Raw genomic sequence first — 20212 nt, 5'->3', positions numbered from 1 at the left:
ATTATATGAAACATTGGGTCAATCATCTTTGTTCTGTTAAGTGCCAGTCTTCATTTTTATATCTTATATTATTCTGTGTAATTCCAAATGTACTACAGGTGATTTTTCAAGGGATGGAAAAATTTCAAACCCTGGGAAGGAATGTTATCAGGTGTTCACACTTTTTATGCGGGCAGGGAAATGTTTGGGAACCAGGATTTCTGAGAACCATAATTCTAATGAACAATGTGAGTTTCTCCTCCCTCGCATCTGAAGGGAGAAGAATCACAAAACTAAGACAAGGATGTGGGATGAGAGAGAGAGAGAATTCTGCAGACATTTTGTGATGTGAGTTCAGAGATTGGAGTTGAGATAATGTAGACAGTTCCAGTGGTCACATCCTCCACTCACTAGAAATAAACTGATTATGTGGCTGGAATGTGGCTGGATATTGTTACTTGCTGAGATCAGTGAAAGGACACTGATCACCCCCTTTTCCTGGGCTTGCAGCTGGCAGTCATTTTCTATAGAATTTCCTCATTTTTAAAAACTATTTATAATTTCTGATATTGTCTCATATGAATTATGATCAGTCATAAATATTCCATGACTCATATCTATTAATTAATTATGTATAGGGAGATTGCAATAGAAGACGTCACTGGAATACACAGAATTAAACAGGACAAAGGTTTGATGTTCAGTCCAAAATGCTTCCACTTTCCCCACTGCTTGGGGGGTGATAGTACAGGCAAACATGGAGATTTCAGCAGAGATCTACAAGGCAGGGGGTCCACTGCTCATACAGAAGCAGGCTGAAATATTCCAGATTATATAGCAAGAGGAAGTTATCCCCCAAGAGATCAAGGATGCCTCCATTGTCCATCTCTATAAAGGAAAAAGAAACATACGATAATCACAGGGGGAATCTTTCTCTTAGTCACTGCTGGCAAGATTCTTTCCAGAGCCTTCTTTAATAGGGTGATCTGTCACCTAGAAGATCCTTCTACCCAAGAGCCAGTGTGGCTTCAGAAAGGGCTGAGGAATAGTTGACATGGTTTTTGCTATCTGAGAACTCCAGGAGGAATTCTGGGAGCAGAACAGAGGTGTATATAAAACATTCATCGGCCTGACCAAGGTCTTTGATACCTTTAGTAGTGAAGGCTTGTGGAAGATCATGGTGAAATTTGGTTACCTAGAGAAGTTCATCAGTATGCCAGTTTCATGATGGCATGCTTGCACAGGTTCTGGATAATGGATAATGGTTGATGCTCTCATGCTTTTCCAGTCACCAATAGAGTGAAGCAAGGCTGTGTGCTAGCTCCCAGGTTTTCAGTGATATTGTTGGACACCTTCAATGAGGAGGAAGACAGCATCAAAGTCAGCTACTGCCCAGATGGTAAACTATTTAACTTGAAAAGGCTACAAGCCAAGATCAAAAGACCAAAAATGGATGGACAATTGGTGCATGACTTATTGTTCACACTCAATGCAGCCTCTGAGGATGAGATGCAACAGAGTATGGATTGATTCCCTGCCACTTATGCTAATTTTGACCTGACAATCAACACCAAGAAAATAGAGTTCCTTTACCAGTTAGCATCACACCATCAATAAATGGAACCATCAGTCACAGTAAAAAGAGAAAGCTTGAATGCTGTGGATAAGTTCATTTACCTTGTAGTATACTTTCCAGGGATGTCAACATAGATGATGAGGTTGATTCATGAATTGCCAGACCTAGCTTAATGATTGGGAGGCTTCAAAAGAAAGTGTGGGAGAGAAGAGGTATTAGGCTGCATACTAAACTGAAGGTCTACAATACCATTGTACCAACTTCACTAACATAGCCTATGAAACCTGGACAGGCTCTCAGCATCATGCCAGAAAATTGACTTGCTTCCATCTGAATAGCCTTAGGAAGATTATGAAGATTACCTGCCAATATAAGGTACCTGACACTAATGTCCTCTCTTGAGCTGAACTGCCAAGTATTCAAACTCTACTGTAGAGAGCACAATTCCAAGGGGGTGGTCATGTAGCCCAAAAGCCAAATTCAGGCTTACCTAAAAGACTATTTTATGGAGAACTCACATAAGGCAAGTGCTCACATGATGGTCAGAAGCAACACAAGAACACTCTCAAGGTCTCTCTGAAGAATTTTAGTATGTATTTGAGTTGTGGGAGACATTGACATAAGGTGATCCAGCATAGTGTGTGCACATCAAAGAAGGCAATATACCCCATTAGCAAATCAGAATCGCAGTAGAACAAAGGAAACATGAGCTATATAAATCCAGAGGGGGGGCAGCTAGATGGCGCAGTGGATAGAGCACCGGCCCTGGAGTCAGGAGTACCTGAGTTCAAATCCGGCCTCAGACACTTAACACTTACTAGCTGTGTGACCCTGGGCAAGTCACTTAACCCCAATTGCCTCACTAAAAAAAAAAAAAAGATTAAAAAAAAATAAATCCAGAGGCATCTCCATTCCAAATGTTCTAACCAACTCCTTGTCCCCGACCTGTAGTAGAGCCTTCTGAACTGGTATTGGACTGATTAGTCACAGCCAAACACACTGTACTCGGACCCCAAAATCGTGATTCCCTTGGTCCTCTTTGGAAATCAAGGACAAACAATACTCAGAGATATTGTGGGTTCAGTTCCTGACCACTGCAATGAAGAAGGATATTGCAATAAAGCTGGTCACACATTTTTGGGGGGTTTCCCAGTTCATATAAAAGTTATAATTATTCTGTACCATAGTCTATTAAATGTGCAATAGTATTTTTTTTTTGGTGGGGAAACAAGGGTTAAATGACTTGCCCAGGGCCACACAGCTAGTAAGTGTCAATTGTCTGAGGCTGGATTTGAACTCAGGTCCTCCTGAATCCAGGGTCAATGCTTTATCCACTGTACCACCTAGCTGCTCCAATAGCATTATTTTTTTTTTAAAAAAGGACATACCTTAATTTAAAAATACTCTATTGCTAAAACAAACTGTCATCTGAACCTTCAATAAGTTGTAATCTTTTTGCTGATGGAGGGTTTTGTCTCGATGTTGATGGATGCTAACTGATTAGGGTGGTGGTTGCTGAAGGTTAGGGTAGCTGTGACAATTTCTTAAAATAAGACAATACTGAAGTTTGTCCCATCAATTAACTCTTTATTTCACTTGAACACTTAGAGGCCATTATAGGGTTATTTATTAATTGACTTAATTTCAATATTGTGGCATCTGAAGGAATAGGGAGGCTTGAGGAGAACAGTCAGAACACACACATTTATAGATTAAGGTCATCATCTTATATGAGCAAGGTTTGCGGCACCTCAAAACAATGACAATAGTAACACCAAAGATCACTAATCACAGATCACCATAATAATAATGAGGAAAGTTTGAAAAATTGCAAAAATTACCAAAATGAGGGGGCAGCTAGGTGGCCCAGTGGATAAAGCACCGGCCTTGGATTCAGGAGGACATGAGTTCAAATCCGGCCTCAGACACTTGACACTAGCTGTGTGACCCTGAGCAAGTGACTTAACCCTCATTGCCCAGTCCAAAAAAAAAAAATTACCAAAATGTGACAGAGATGTGAGCATGTGCTGTTGGGAAAAATGGTGATGATACATTTGCTCAATGTAGGGTTGCTACAAACCTTCAATTTGTAAAAAACACAATATCGGAGAAGCAAATAAAGTGAGACAGAATAAAACAAGGTATGCCTGGATTAATGATATAGAGTCCTATGTTGTTGAAAAATGATTAAAATAATTAAATTATTTTAAAAAGATACAATTATTAAAAACTCCTAAATAGCAGAAATATATGATTTGGGACCGTTTACCCGTAGGCTATTAAGTAAGCAAGGTTCAGATTGCATTGTGGCAAGCCACACCCTGAGGCTTTGAAGGAGAGACAGCTAGCGAGCTGAGTTCTGATTTTCAGGGTCCCTCACATAGCTTGCCTGATATCACCATCTGGTGGTTATATATGCATATACACAATATATTCCAAATATATACTAGGTCATTTTAGGCGGAGGGCTCTAGGAACTGGGGGCATAAAGGCATCTTGTAGAGGATGGTTCTTGAACTGAATCTTATAGGAAACAAATCAGAGGTCAGAAAGGAGTGCATCACATGGCTAATATGGAAATATGTTTTGTATGACTTTACATGTATAACTGATATCATATTGCTTGCCTTTTCAAAAGGTAGGAGAGGGGAGGGAGGGAGAGAATTTGGAACTCAATTTTTTTAAAAAATGAATTTAAAGATTTTTTACATGTAATTGGGAAGTATTTAATGAAATAAATAAAAATACATTAAAAAGGCAAACAAAGAAGTGCATTCTAGGACAGGGGGGACAGCTAGTGCAAAGGCACAGTGATGGGAAATAGACTTATGAGTAGCATCAAGGACAGTTGTGGTTTTTTTTGTTGTTGTTGTTGTTGTTTGTTTGCTTTGGCAGGGCAATGGGGGTTAAGTGACTTGCCCAGGATCACACAGTTATGTCAATTGTCTGAGGCCGGATTTGAACTCAGGTCCTCCTGAATCCAGGGCCATGCTTTATCTACTGTGCCACCTAGCTGCCCCCCCAAGGACAGTTTGATGGGACTGTGGAGTATAAGAAAGGAAAGAGAGTGTAATAAGGCCTGAAAGGTAAGTACGAATCAAGTTGTGAAGAGCTTTAAATACCAAACAAGAGAATTTACATTTGATCCTAGAGTCAATAAGGAACATTAGTTTATTGAACAGTGGCATCATGGAATCAGACGTGTATTTAAAAAAGAGTCAGTTTGGGCCAAGAAATGGAAAGGGAAGGAGAACAGAAAGTAAAGGGACCAAGAATGAAGGTGGATGTGGATGGTGGAAGAAAATAAGGTGGTTCTGGAGATTGGAAAAAGTGATATAAGAGACTGAGGTTGGAGGGTGAAAAAAAGAGAAAATAAGAATGTTGGGTGAAAGGACTTTTTTTAGGGAGATGATGGGATAGAGAGCTAGAAAAAAGAAAGGGCAAAGAAGAGGAAGAGAAGGAGCAGTAGTAGGTAAGAGCCAAAGTCAAATAAGGAGGGCAGAACTACATGGTCAAGCCAAACTGGGCTACAGAAATGACGATTGACCTTGAGGAAGAACCCAGGGAGCCTGACAGATACTCTCACCTCCTATTACCCTTACAGTGACCTAGATGCTCTCTACCCCATCATCCTACACCAAATACAACTTCTATTGCCTTTCTGGAGTACCTTTGGGGATAGAAAATGTTTTGTAATTGCCATGAGAGAAAGTAGAATATTATCCTTTGAACCATAGAAATGTGACTACAAGAGTGAATATCCAGAAAAGGAACTTAGACCTTGAAAATATCATGAAGCATTTTTCTGGTAGCTTTAGATGTTGTGAAGACAGATCAAATTCTATTGCATGACATAGCATTACAAATCTTCTAAGAAGTGTCAGGGTGAATATGGTGTTTCTACCATCCTTCTAAACTTTCAGATCTGTCAAGATTCAGTCAGGAATAATAATGTAACAAAGACCAACCTATGAAGCATGCTCAGGAGTTGCCCCTTCTGTTTCTGGTTGACCCTATGAGGAGTCTGGGGGCCCACTTCCCTGGCAAACTCTAGGTTTGCAAGATTTCAGTTTATATTAATAAAAAGGAATTCTAGTATATTCTTTTATTTTGGTTGCAAAATAAGGATGGGTTTTAAAAAAATAAGGCCCTCTCCTCATCCTTCAGAAATGAAGGTCACAATATCACCCAAAAAGCACAGAACTTATTTCATTGTGATGCTGCTGAGAAATTAGTCAGTGCTGATGTAAATATTGTGCCTTATTCTTTTCTGTTAATATTTCTTGAATTTCTCACCTTTTGATTTTAATATGATATAATTTCTCATATTTTAATTTTACAGTTAATAATGGTAGCAACAATTTGAAAACAAATTAATAAATTTCTTAACAAATCTGCATCTCTTGTTACTATTATCAAAATGGAAAAAAAAAGAAAAATTGGTGTGGTTTGTAGCTTTAAAAAATAATATAAGCTGGTGAGAATTCATTTATTGGTACAATCTTAGCCCCAGGATGCATGTATGTAGGCTAGGATTCAACTGACCCAGAGAGCGGCATTGCTTTCCTCCTCAGCCACTTGCTTGGGATGGGAAGAGTTAGAGTTAAATGTCCTAGTCCTTACTCCTCATTCCTCCTTTGGCAACTGAGAAAATATCCTGTTATCAGTGGTCTGGACTACTCCTCTGCCTTGTCCCACAGGTGACATGCAGTGTCCTATTAAGTGCCACATTAGCTCTTTGTCTAAAACACTATATAGCCCTGAGTCAATCTGAGGTCTCAAATTGGGATGCATACATCACTTAATGCATGTATACAGCTTGTTGTATGTCCAAGTCCATAGTTTGCCTGTGGAGCTGGGCCTGAGAGACGGGGGAGAAGAGAAAAGTGGAGTAGAAGGGTTGGTGGGGGAGAGAGATACACCTATATTATTCTCTGTTGGCATCTCTCGTCATGACTACTACTCCTGTGTAGCTGTGTTGCTCTTAGGACAAGTTCTCTCCCATTTTGCCCTGCATTAATCCAAATAAAATTATATTTAAATGGATTTCAGTATTTTGAAAAGTAGCAACACTATCAATTAAGAAGGGAAGTTAGAAGTTCGCATTCTATTGAAAACACCAGAGGGTTGGGTTTTTATTTTTTTGCCATTTAAAAATATTTTATTTTCGGGCAGCTAGGTGGCGCAGTGGATAAAGCACCAGCCCTGGATTCAGGAGGACCTGAGTTCAAATCCGGTCTCAGACACTTGACACTTACTAGCTGTGTGACCCTGGGCAAGTCACTTAACAAACAAACAAAATATTTTGTTTTCCCCCTATTACATGTAAAAACAATTTTTTAACATCCTTTTTAAAAACTTTCAGTTCCAAATTCTTTCCCTTCCTCCCCTTCCTCTGTTGAGAAGGCAAACAATTCAATATAGATTATATATGTGTAGTCACATAAAACATTTCCATATTAGTCATGTTGTGAAAGAAAACAGCCCAAAATTCCTCAAGAAAAATAAAGAAAGTTTAAAAAAAAGTATGCTTCAATCTGTATTCAGACACCATCAGTTTTTTTCTCTGGGGATGGATAACATTTTTCATCATAAGTCCTTCAGAGTTGTCTTGGATCATTGTATTGCTGAGAATAGCTAAGTTATTAACAGCTGTTACTTTGTACGCAGTACATTTCACTTTGCATCAGCTCATGTAAGTCTTTCCAGGTTTTTCTGAGAGTATCTTACGCATAATTTCTTATAGCATAATAAAATTCCATCATAATCATATACCACAATTTGTTCAGCCATTCCCCAAATGATGGCTATCTCCTCAATGTCCAATTCTCTGCCACCAGAAAAAAGCTGGTATAAATATTTTTGTGCATGTAGGTCCTTTTCCTTTGTGTTTTTTATCTCTTTTTGCATAAAGACCTAGGTCCAAATTGCTCTACAGAATGGTTGAATAAGTTTACAACTCCACCAACAGTGCATCAATGTCACATTTTTTCCACTTCTATCCTATTAGCCAATCTAATAGGTATGAGGTAATATCCCAGAATTAATTTGATTTGCATCTCTCCAATCAATAGTAAGTTAGAGCATTTTTTTCATATGGCTATAGATAGCTTTGATTACTTCATCTGAAAACTTTATATATTTTGATCATTTATCAACTGGGAAATGGCTCTTATTTTTATAAATTTGATTCAGTTCTTTATATGTTTAAGAATTGAGGCCTTTATCAGAAAAAATTGCTTCAAATTTCCCTTGATAACTTCTTGAAAGATGATGTCTAGGCCCTTTTTTAAATCATGGCTTTCAGGTAGTCCAATAATTTTAAAATTATCTCTCCTGGGTCTATTTTCCAGGTCAGTTCTTTTTCCAATGAGATATTTTACATTGTCTTCTATTTTTTCATTCTTTTGGTTTTGATTGACTGTCTCTTGTTTTTTCATAAAGTTATTAGCTTCCAGTTGCTCAATTCTAGTTTTTAAGAAATTTTATTTTCAGTGAGTTTTTGTACTTTCCCATTTGACCAGTTCTGCTTTTCTAGGCATTCTTTTCCTCATTGATTTGCTGTACCTCTTTTACCATTTGGCCTAGTCTGTTTTTTAAGGTGTTATTCTCTTTAGTATTGTGTATGTGTATGTGTGTGTGTGTCTCCTTTACCGATCTACTGACTTTTTTTCATGATTTTCTTGCATCACTCTCATTTCTATTCCCAATTTTTCCTCTACCTCTTTTATTTTATTTTCAATAGCCTTTTTTAGACCCTACATGGTCTGAGACAAATTTGTATTTTTCTTGGAGGCTTTAGATGTAGGAACTTTGACTTTGTTATCTTCTGAATATGTATTGTAATCTTCCTTGTCACCATAGTAACTTTCTATGGTCAGAATTTTTTCTGTTGTTTGCTCATTTTCTCAGCCTATTTCTTGATTTTTTACTCTTTGTTAAAGTAGGGTTCTGCTTCCAGGGTGGAAGGCACACTGTCCCAAGTTTCAGGGGTTTGTGCAACTGTTTTCAGAAATACTTTTAGGGACCTGTAAGTTTTCAGTTCTTCCAAGGTGGTATGATTTAAGGAGAGGTGTGTTTACTACTTGCTTGGCCTGTGCTCTGTGAGTGACTACAAGCCTTCTTTTCTGCCCTGGAACTATGAGGAGGGTCCCAGCTCCATTGTAGTCACAAGTTGTGGTGTGTTAGTGCTCCTCCCTGCCCTGGGGCTGCCACCCAGGACTGCAACCTGGATTTGAGGATGGGCAAAGCAACAGAGTCCTGCTCCCCCCCGCCCAGTGCTAGCAAAGAGACTCTGTAACTTCCTTCTCATCTCTATCTCTTGTTCCACCCCTTTGTCATTTGTGGGATGAGAGTTCTAGAAGCACTCACTGTAACTGCTGATTCAGTGGTGCCCAAGGCCTGCTCCTGGTTTGCTAGGGCCTGGTTTTTGCTGGTAGGGGCTGAGCTAGACTGTGCTCCACTCTCACCTCAGTACAACAGATCTTTCTTGCTGACCTTCTAAGTTGTCTTTGGCTGGAAAACTATTTCACCCTGTCCTTTTGTGGATTCTGCTGCTCTAGAAACTTTTTAATGTCATTATTTAAAGGGATTTAGAGGAGTTTGGGAGAGAGCTCACATGAGTCACTGCCTTTCTTCTGCCATCTGGGCTTTCTATAGTCAAACCCAGTCATTTTTAGAAAAAGGAACTTCCAACAGAAGTTGTGACTTTGCCCAAGTTCATACAGGTAGATAAGTATCAAAAGTAGGATTCGAACCCAGATCCTCTGACACCAGAGACAGAGTTCTTTCTAGTATACAATGCTGATGTGGGATATTACTTTGCTTTAGCAGTTCTTTTTTTTTTTTTCATTAAGAAGAATGATATACTGGGGCAGCTAGGTGGCGCAGTGGATAGAGCACTGGCCCTGGAGTCAGGAGTACCTGAGTTCAAATCCGACCTCAGACACTTGACACTTACTAGCTGTGTGACCCTGGGCAAGTCACTTAACCCCCATTGCTCTGCAAAAGAAGAAGAAGAAGAAGAAGAAGAATGACATACTGATATGGCTTATTTCTGTGGAGGATAGTTAAAAGAAAGATACCCTCTTCCTTTTGCTGACAATAACTATTATTGTAACAGTAAATAAATGGTTACTTAGTAACTCTTGGCTCAGAATTTTATTAGCAATAATTTTGAGTAGTTATGATAGCACTGAGATCAAGGGCAAAAATGTTCAAATTGGTGGTATTACATTCTAACAAATAGGCATTTAAATGAGTTACGTCCTCCCAAAATGGCCATGTGTACAAGTGCCATCATTTGCTCACTGTGAAAAAAAGATAGAAAAAATACAATGAACATGTAAATATTTTTATTAACTTTTAAAATATTGCATATTCAGTAAAAAATCCCAAAATTCATCCAGAAACCAAATGTAAAACTATTTGATTGCTTATATTTGGGGGTTGAGTGCTTACTAGCGATGTCATAATTAAGAGGTATGTAAAGTATATGAGAACAATTTGTGAGCCAGAAAGTTTGTCCTAGAACTTTACAGTCGTGTCAGGTTCACATGAGGTGTGGGTTCAGGGGTCGTGCCTAATAGTGGCAAATATCAGGGAAAGGCCACATATAATGAATATTAGGGGAAGAAAGGGAGAAGTAGCATTTTATCAGGAGACAGGTTAAATAGGCAGAGTTCCACACGTAAGCACTGATAAAGAGTCCAAAGGAGATATATGTACAAGGTATACTTGGTAAAACAGGTCTGTTTTCTAAGGTCTTTGCTCATTTTTGTCTAATGGGCTTATCTCTACTAGGCTTGAGGGCCAATTTACATTTATATTAATGCAACATATGAGCTTTGGCCCCATTTTTTCCAGTGCCAAGCTTGTTATATTCTTTGGTATCTGAGGGCCCTGGGGGTGTCTCTTCTTTACTACCACCAGCTTGAGCCCCGACTAGCTATGTTCCCTTGCTTTTTAGGGTGCCAGTAAGTAGAACACCAATTCTATTTAACCACTTAACATCAGGTAACTGTCATCAAGTGATATTTACCTCAGAGATATAGTAAAAACATACAAATACTTCCCCTCCCCCTAATATCACTGGGGTATACTCTCCCGTACACCATCTACATTTCTGGAAAAGACTCAAAAAAAATTTTTTTAAGACTCAAAATTTAGCTTAGTTTCTACATAGGATTGGTCCCACCAAGTCCATGTCTAAAGGCCAGATGAGTCCTTTGCATGGCTGGTATCCTGAAGGTCATTCCCAAATATCTCTCTGCTCTTCAGGGAGCAGTAAATTGATCAATCATTGCTGGGCTAGCTGCAACATCTAGCCTAAATTCTACCTTCTGGATTTCTGTAACTTGTGCTCCCGACCCAGATGTGGGATGCTCTTCCCTGCATCTAGAACAGAAAAATTGCTAATGAACAGGCCAAAGAGACTCCATTTCTTAGGAGCCATATGGTGAGGGTAGAAAGGCCTTGAGGCCTTTCCCCTTACAACCTTTCACCAGGTGCTATCACACCACCAAAACACAGCTAAAGACAATGAGGTTAAAAAAAAACTGGCCAAAGCTAATCCAGACCTTTTTGAAGATGCTAAAAATTCCAGAAATACAGTCAATGGATTCCAACCATGTAGTATCAAGAAGAACCAGTTATGAAATGCTACAGTCTCTCCATCATTGCAATTCTTTCAGAAGCATTTATTTTGTGTCTTCCATGTGGAGAGCTCTTTTAGTGCCCTTATGTAGAAACAAGCTGATAGGGTCTGTGCAGGCATCAGACACCCATGCAGTTGTGTGTTGGTAAATGTTTAACAACTGCATCTCTGAGAAAAAAAAAGTAGGGCCTTAGGATGATACCTTTTTTTTTTTTTAGTGAGGCAATTGGGGTTAAGTGACTTGCCCAGGGTCACACAGCTAGTAAGTGTTAAGTGTCTGAGGCCGGATTTGAACTCAGGTACTCCTGACTCCAGGGCCGGTGCTCTATCCACTGCGCCATCTAGCTGCCCCAGGATGATACCTTTTTAAAAATTAATCTGCATAAAAGGGAAAAGGACCTACCTGTACAAAAATATTTGTAGCAGGTCTTTTTATAGTGGCTAAGAATTGGAAATCGAAGGGATGCCCATCAGTTGGGGAATGATTAACCAAGCTCTGATATATGTTTGTAATAGAATATTATTATGCTTTAAGAAATGACAAGCATCATGATTTCAGAAAGGCCTGGAAAGACTTAAGTGAGCAGAACCAGGTGAATATTGTACACACTAACAGCAATATTGAATGATGAGGAATTGTAAATGTTAGCTATTCTCAGCAATACAATGATCCAAGACAATCCTAAAGGACTAAATGATGAACCATACTATTTGCCTCTGGAGAAAGAACTGCTATTGATTGAACACAGACTGAAGCATGCTATTGTTCACTTTCTTCCTTTCATTTTTAAAGTTTGAATCTTGTACCAAATGACTAATATGGAAACGTTTTACATGATTGCACATGTATAACCTATATCTGATTACTTACTGCCTCAGGGGGAGGGGAGAAAGGGAGGGAAGAATAGAATTTGGAACTCAAAACTTTTTTTAAATATTAAAAATTGTTTTTAATATGCAATTGGTGAAAACAAAATATATGTTCACATAAAAAACAATGGACAAAAATATATTTAGCATAAAAATTAATCTGCATCATTAATATTTTCTGCACCAGGTTTTTAAGTCTAGCTAATTAACAAAATAATAAACCAAACCATGATTTGTCGTTTGCCAACATCTGCTCATACTGAAAATTTAACAATTAGCTCCCTTGGGTCAGTTTGAATGGACTCAAACATACCCTTGCCCTGAGTCCATTGATAATGTCTCTACCTTTTAAACTCTCATGCTTATGGGATATTACACTGAATTAGGACAAGGCACTTACTTCCACAACATGTGTGACTTTCATATGGATTCAGGATCTGCTCTTCCCCCTTGTCCCAGGTCTTTGCCTCTCTGTCTCTGTCTCTCCCTCCTTCTTTCCCCCTTCCTTCCTGCTCTCTTTCCTCAGATCCGAGGCTTCTCCAAATCTCTACCTCAGCTAACATTAGTCACACAACAAGGATCAAGAGTCACCAGATTTTTTTTATATGAAGTGTAAAGGGGTGTTGTTCTGGTTTAAACCTGACTGAGGCCAGTCCCTTGCTAGTTTGGGCTTGACATTAGAACAAAAGGAGACATTAAAAGGTTAATAAAAAGTTAGCTAGAAGGTTAATAAAAGGGGATTTACTCAACTATAGAAAGGGAAAGCTATTTAATAAAGACATGCATTGAAGACACCTGGAGTCCTTTCAATTGAGCTCCCTAGAGCAAGAATGAATGGGCCAAATCTCAGTCAGGCTGAAACCCTTATGACTGCTTCTACTTAGGCAACATGGAAGTACAGGCTGTTCTCACATTATGCTAATTCTACTTTAAGAATTTGAATTGAAACTCTTGCTCTTTGGCTCTGGGCTCCTGGTGTCCCCCTCCTCTCCAACAAACAAACAAACAAACAAACAAACAAAGAAACAAAAACCTTAAAAAAAACAAAACCCTCCAAGTGAAACCAGAAGAAGAAAGGTGCAGGAAGGAAGGAAATCTTCTTGCTGGGTGTGGTCCTTGATACCATCCACCAGAGTGTCAGACCCCCACATAGCTGTCTTCAATCTGTTCTTGCTCTGTTACCACAGGTCTGTCCCCAGCTCCCATATCCCTCCCAACTCTCCTGTCTGTGACCCTGGCCAGCCTCAACATGTCTGTCTTCCCCTCACCCACCTCAAGTTCTTTTTCTTGGTTCCCAGTAGGCCCCCACCTGGCTGGTTCCTACTCCTGTTCTTGCTTCTCTGTCCCTGGTGCCCAAGAGTCCTTGAACTGTGTCCCTGCTTCTCTCTACTGGCACTAGGCTCCCTCCTTCCATTTCCCACAGTCGAGGGTAGATTTTCATTTGTAGTAGGAGTCTGCAGAATGGTCCACTTACTAAAATGTTGTTGTAGTTTGTCCTTCATTCTTGAAGAGGACCATGATGTCATGACTTGTAGGGAGTTGGATTTAAGTGAGGGAGGGCTATGCGAAGTCACTAACTATCTGGGTCCAGTGGCAAGAGATAGATAGATAGATAGATAGATAGATAGATAGATAGATAGATAGATAGATAGATAGATAGATAGATAGATATCAGGCCCCAGATGTTTTCTTTCTTTCTTTTGTGGGGCAATGAGGGTTAAGTGACTTGCCCAGGGTCACACAGTTAGTAAATATCTGAGGTGAGATTTGAACTCAAGTCCTCCCAGGTTCAGGGCCAGTGTTCTATCTACTGCACCTGCCCTATCTAAAATGACAAGAGTTTGTAATGTCAAACTCTTAGTCCCCTGAACCAGTCAAGTCCTAAGAATGGTCTTAGTACCTTTCAAGAAAAAACCTAGCCTCATCTGCCTGGGTGTGGGAGTTAGGGTATGGATTATACCACAAGGGGAATAAAAGTATAGTGATGAAAGGAAAATTAATGGAGAGAAGGAGATTAGTTCATTTGGATAGAAAGCAGATGGTCTTCATGGTTCTAACTACTGAGCAGAAGAAAAGGGCTTCTGTTGTTAATTTTTTTGCCCTTTATGGGAAGGAGAGACAAAACTTGGGGTTGAACAGTTAATAGGGATTGCTTCCTTCATAGGAGCAAGAGTTAATGGGAAGGAAGATGCTTCAGATGAGTGCTCACCAACCATCACTCTTGGTTTTCCAGCAGTCCATACAGCCCCACCTCCATCTGTCCAGAACAGTAACAGTCATAGCCACGGCAGTAGCCTACCACAATCTCAGAAGAAAACACCAAGAGAGCACATACACCTGGAGATCCAGGGCTGTGCTTGACCCTCAACTATCTACATGGCTCCAAGATGGATGATGACTCCCTCCTTCCAGCTCCTCTCTCCCAGGACACAGTCACAGTCCAAGTTTGAAACCTCATCAACTGATGAAATCTGGGATGGAAATCTGCTTGAGCTTTTCATCTCCATATCGACACAAGTGCTACACAGTCATAGCAATACTTAACATAGTATTTTAATTTTCACTCATGAGAGTAAGTGATAGTACAACAGATCATTTTGCCCTGGAAGGTCTAAATCCTACAATTAGGAATATTAGAGAGAGAAAAGAGATGATTGAGTTCAAAAACTCTTTCCCTCAATAAGGTACTTCTTCTGGTCTTGGTATTATTGGTTCCAATATGGTCAGTTATAATTCCCATATCCTATTTAGGGTCAAATGTTGGTGAGTTACTAGGAACAAAGGTATGAATATAGTCTATACCTTGAAGGCAAATTCATTATTTTGGCAAGTTAAGCCAAAGCTAAAGGATCTAAAGACCCTTTCTTGGGTGGAGAATGTCTGCTTTGCATCTGAAGGCCTTCCCCTTTATATTTCTTTTTTTTTTTTTAAATAAAAGTATTTTATTATTTTCCAGTTACATGTAAAAATAGTTTTCAACATTTGTTTATATAAGATTTCCAATTTCAAATTTTTCTCCCTCTGTACCCTTCCTCCCCCTCTCCTCTAGACAGCAGGCAATCTGATATAGGTTATATATCAGATATATACATAGATACATAATATTATATACATACATACATAATAACATTAAACATATTCCTGCATTAGTCATGTTATATGAGAAGGATCAGAGCACAAAGGATAAACCTCAAATCAAAAAATCAGCAGCATCAAAAACAAAAGAAATATTATGGTCCAATCAGCATCCATATTCCACAGTTCCTTTTTTTCTGGATTTGGAGAGCCTTTTCCATCATGAGTCCTTTGGAACATTCTTGTTCCATTGGATTGGTGAGAAGAATCTAGTCTATCACAGTTGATCAACACATAATGTTGATGATAGTGTGTATAATGTTCTTCTGGTTCTGCTCATCTCACTCATCATCAGTTCATGCAAGCCCTTCCAGGTTTCTCTGAACTTCACCTACTCATCGTTTCTTACAGCACAATAGAATTTCATTATATTCATATACTACAACTTGCTCAGCCATTCCCCAATTGATAGACATCCCCTCAATTCCAATTCCTTGCCACCACAAAAAGAGCAGCTATATATATATTTTTGTACATATGGGTCCTTTTCTCTCTTTTTTTTATCTCTTTGGGAAAAAGACCCAAGAGTGTATAATTCCAAATTGCTCTAAAGATTGGTTGGATCAGTTCACAGCTCCACCAACAATGCATTAGTGTTCCAATTTTCCCACAGCTTCTCCAACATTTATTATTTTCCTTTTTTGTCATATTAGCCAATCTGATAGGTGTCAAGTCGTACCTCAGAGTTGGTTTTTTTTTTAATGTATGAGGTATTTTATTTTTTCCGTTACATGTAAAGATAGTTCTCAACTTTTGTTTATACATGCTTTACAATTTCAGATTTTTCTCCCTCCCTCCCCTCCCTCCCCCCTCCCCTAGACAGCAGGTAATCTGATATAGGTTATGTCTATATATCTCTATACATATACATATAGATATATATATACACACACACATATATATATATATACACATAATAACATTAATCCTATTTCTGCATTAATCCTGTTACAAGAGAAAGAATCAGAGCAGTGATGCAAAACCTCAAAATAGAAAAAAAAACACAACAGCACCCAAAACAAAAGAAATAATATGGTTCAATCAGCATCTATACTCCACAGTTCTTTCTTTCTTTTTTTTTCTTGTTGTTGGAGATCCTCTTCTATCATGAATTCCCTGGAACTCTTCTGTACCATTGCATTGGTGAGAAGAATATAGTCCATCACAGTAGGTCAACACTCAATGTTGATGATACTGTGTACAATGTTCTTCTGGTTCTGCTCATCTCACTCATCATCAGCTCATGTAAGACCCTCCAGGTTTCTCTGAACTCTTCCTGCTCATCATTTCTTACAGCACAATAGTATTCCATTGTATTCATATACCACAACTTGTCCAGCCATTCCCCAATTGATGGGCACCCTCTCAACTTCCAATTCCTTGCTACCATGTAAAGAGCAGCTATAAATATTTTTGTACATGTGGGTCCCTTTCCCCCTTCCATGATTTCTTTGGGCAAAAGACCTAAAAGTGGGATTGCTGGGTCAAAGGGTATGCACAGCTTTATCGCCCTTTGGGCATAATTCCAAATTGCTCTCCAGAATGGTTGGATCAGCTCACAGCTCCCAACAATGCATTAGTGTTCCAATTTTCCCACAGCCTCTCCAACATTTATTATCTTCCTTTTTTGTCATTTTAGCCAATCTGATAGGTGTCAGGTGGTACCTCAGAGTTGTTTTAATTTGCATCTCTCTAATCATTAGAGATTTAGAGCATTTTTTCATATGGGAATAGATAGCTTTGGTTTCTTCATCAGAAAACTGCCTGTTCATATCCTTTGACCATTTCTCAATTGGGGAATGACTTGGATTCTTATAAATTTGATTTAATTCCCTATATATTTTAGAGATGAGGCCTTTATCAGAAGCACTGGCCTCAAAAATTGTTTCCCAGCTTTCTGCCTCCCTTCCAATTTTGGATGCATTGCTTCTGTTTGTACAAAAATTTTTTAATTTAATATAATCAAAATCATCCATTTTGCATTTTATAATATACTCTATCTCTTGTTTGGTCAAAAACTGTTCTCCTTTCCAAAGATCTGATAGGTACACTATCAGAGAAAGGTACCTTTCTCTCCTAATTTACCTATGGTATCACCTCTTATGTCTAAATCATGTATCCATTTTGACCTTATTTTAGTATAAGGTGTAAGATGTTGGTCTATGCCTAATTTCTGCCATACTATCTTCCAGTTTTCCCAGCAGTTTTTGTCAAATACTGAGTTCCTATCCCAGAAGCTGGAGTCTTTGGGTTTATCAAACACTACATTACTAGTGTCATTTACTACTGCATTTCCTGAGCCTAGCCTATTCCATTGATCTACCACTCTATTTTTTAGCCAGTACCAGATAGTTTTGATGACTGCCGCTTTATAGTAAAGCTCCAGGTTTGGTACCGCTAACCCACCTTCCTGTGAATTTTTTTTCATTATTTCCCTGGATATTCTTGATTTTTTGTTTTTCCAGATGAATTTTGTTATTATTTTTTCTAGCTGTATAAAATAATTTTTAGGTAGTCTGATTGGTATGGCACTGAATAAGTAAATTTAATTTAGGTAGAATTGTCATTTTTACTATATTAACTCTGCCTATCCATGAGCAATTGATATCTTTCCAATTATTTAGATCTGATTTGATTTGTGTGAAGAGTGTTTGGTAGTTGTGTTCATAGAGTTCCTGGGTTTGTCTTGGCAAGTAGACTCCCAAGTATTTTATATTATCTACTGTTACTTTAAATGGAATTTCTCTTTCTATCTCTTGCTGCTGGACTTTGTTGGTCATGTATAGAAATGCTGATGATTTATGTGGATTTATTTTATATCCTGCTACTTTGCTAAAGTTGTTAATTTTTTCAAGTAATTTTTGACTTGATTCTCGAGGATTCCTTAAGTATACCATCATATCATCTGCAAAGAGTGATAGTTTTGTTTCCTCCTTGCCTATTCTAATTCCTTTAATTCCTTTCTCTTCTCTGATTGCTAAAGCTAACATTTCTAGAACAATATTAAATAATAGGGGTGATAATGGACATCCCTGTTTCACCCCTGATCTTATTGGGAAGGCCTCTAATTTATCTCCATTGCATATAATACTTGCTGATGGCTTTAGGTAGATACTGTTTATTATTCTAAGGAAAGCTCCTCCTATTCCTAAACTCTCTAGTGTTTTTATTAGGAATGGGTGCTGTACTTTGTCAAAAGCTTTCTCTGCATCTATTGAGATAATCATATGATTTTGGTTGGTTTTCTTATTAATGTGGTTGATTATGTTAATAGTTTTCCTAATGTTGAACCAGCCCTGCATTCCTGGTATAAATCCCCCCTTTATATTTCAATGTTTTTATTGTGAGAAAATATTGGGCTTTGCCAATGCCCAAAGGCCCCAGCTCTAGGAGATTGATTGGATTGACTGACTTCTCTGATTAACTCACTTAAAGTTAATTCAATTAAAAGCACATCTGCCTGGTTCTCAAGAAGGTGTGTTCTCAGAGGCTGTGGACTCTGACCTCAACACAGGACCACCCTCAAGTCCAGTGAACCAATGGATTTGGGTGATGCTAGTCAATTAGCTTGAAGCAAGGTGAAGGACCCCCTCTCTTTGGGATGCGGAGGAAGCTTCCTCTGGCAGTTTATCTCTCGAACAGGCTGGTGGAGGAGGATTTGAGGACTCTAGGGTGGATAGGCCTTTTTTTAACTTTCTGACCCAGGTGTTCTCTTTTTACTAATACCTGGTATGCTTTAATAAATGCTTAATGCCCAAAACTGGTGCTAAAGCTTCTAATTTATAAGTAAACCCTAACTAATTTTCCCTACACTTGGGACAAGAATAAGGTGGCCACACAATAAATTTTAAATGTCACACTATGTTTTAGCTCCTCCTGACCTTTCAGCTTTGTTGAAATCTCAAGGGGTCACCCTTCTTACATAAAAAAAGGTGAATCCCATTTTATTCACCTCCTTTCCATTTAGATCTAATGATAAAGGGGGAAATAATTAATTATTATTAATAAATACTAAGTTATTAATGCTGAATTTTAGCACAGTCCATATGGTATCTTCATATGTGAAATTGTTGATATTCCTTCCAGCAACCTTAATTCTGGCTTTTGATTCATCCAACCTGGCATTTCACATGATATACTCTGCTTATAAATTAAATTAATAAAGAGACAATTTACAACCTTGTCATACTCCTTTCCAATCCTAATTGTTGCTTCTTGGCCTATATACAGGTTCCTCAGGAGACAAATAACATGATCTGGTACTTCCATCTCTTTGAGGACTTGACACATTTGGTTGTGATCCACACAGTCAAAGGCTTTAATGTAGTTGATGAAGCAGGAGTAGAAGTTTTTCTGGAATTCTCTTGCTGTCTCCATAATCCAGCAAATGTTGGCAATTTGGTCTGTAGTTCCTCTGCCTCTTTGAAAACCAGCCTGCTCTTCTGGTAATTCTTGGTTTATATATTGCTGAAGCCTAGCTTGCAAAATCTTAAACATAACCTTGCTGTTGTGTAAAATGAGCACAATTATTTGGTGATTTGAACATTCCTTGGTGATAGAGGAAGGTAAAAGGGTTAACAGATAAGCTATCAATAAATAGTGCCTAAAGGGGGTTAACAAACAAACCTAAACCTGAGCTCTAATTTAGATCTGAGCTCCAAGAGGAGCTATAACTTACAGACTCCAGTTCTGAAAGGGATTAATGGGCAACTTAAGACTTGGGCCTTCATCAATATGAGTCAGGGCCTAGGTTCTTGTTAACTGGTACCTGGAGGTCTGGCTCTTATTAATTACCCCCATTAATCACCACCCACAACAAAAACATAAAGAGGCAGGTCACAGAGACCTTAACTACAACAAAAAAATTAAAAGACAGGTTAAATCCTAACTGATAAATGTTAATATCCAGAAACTAAGCCTAAGAATGGAAAACACAGGGACATTCTGACCTTGGCAAATTGAGGTAACATGTGCAGAAAAGGCCAAATTTGTCCCCA

Source organism: Dromiciops gliroides, chromosome 4 (genome assembly GCF_019393635.1).
Source record: "Dromiciops gliroides isolate mDroGli1 chromosome 4, mDroGli1.pri, whole genome shotgun sequence".
In the NCBI taxonomy this organism is placed as follows: Eukaryota; Metazoa; Chordata; class Mammalia; order Microbiotheria; family Microbiotheriidae; genus Dromiciops; species Dromiciops gliroides.
Note: the sequence above shows the minus strand (reverse complement) of the source record.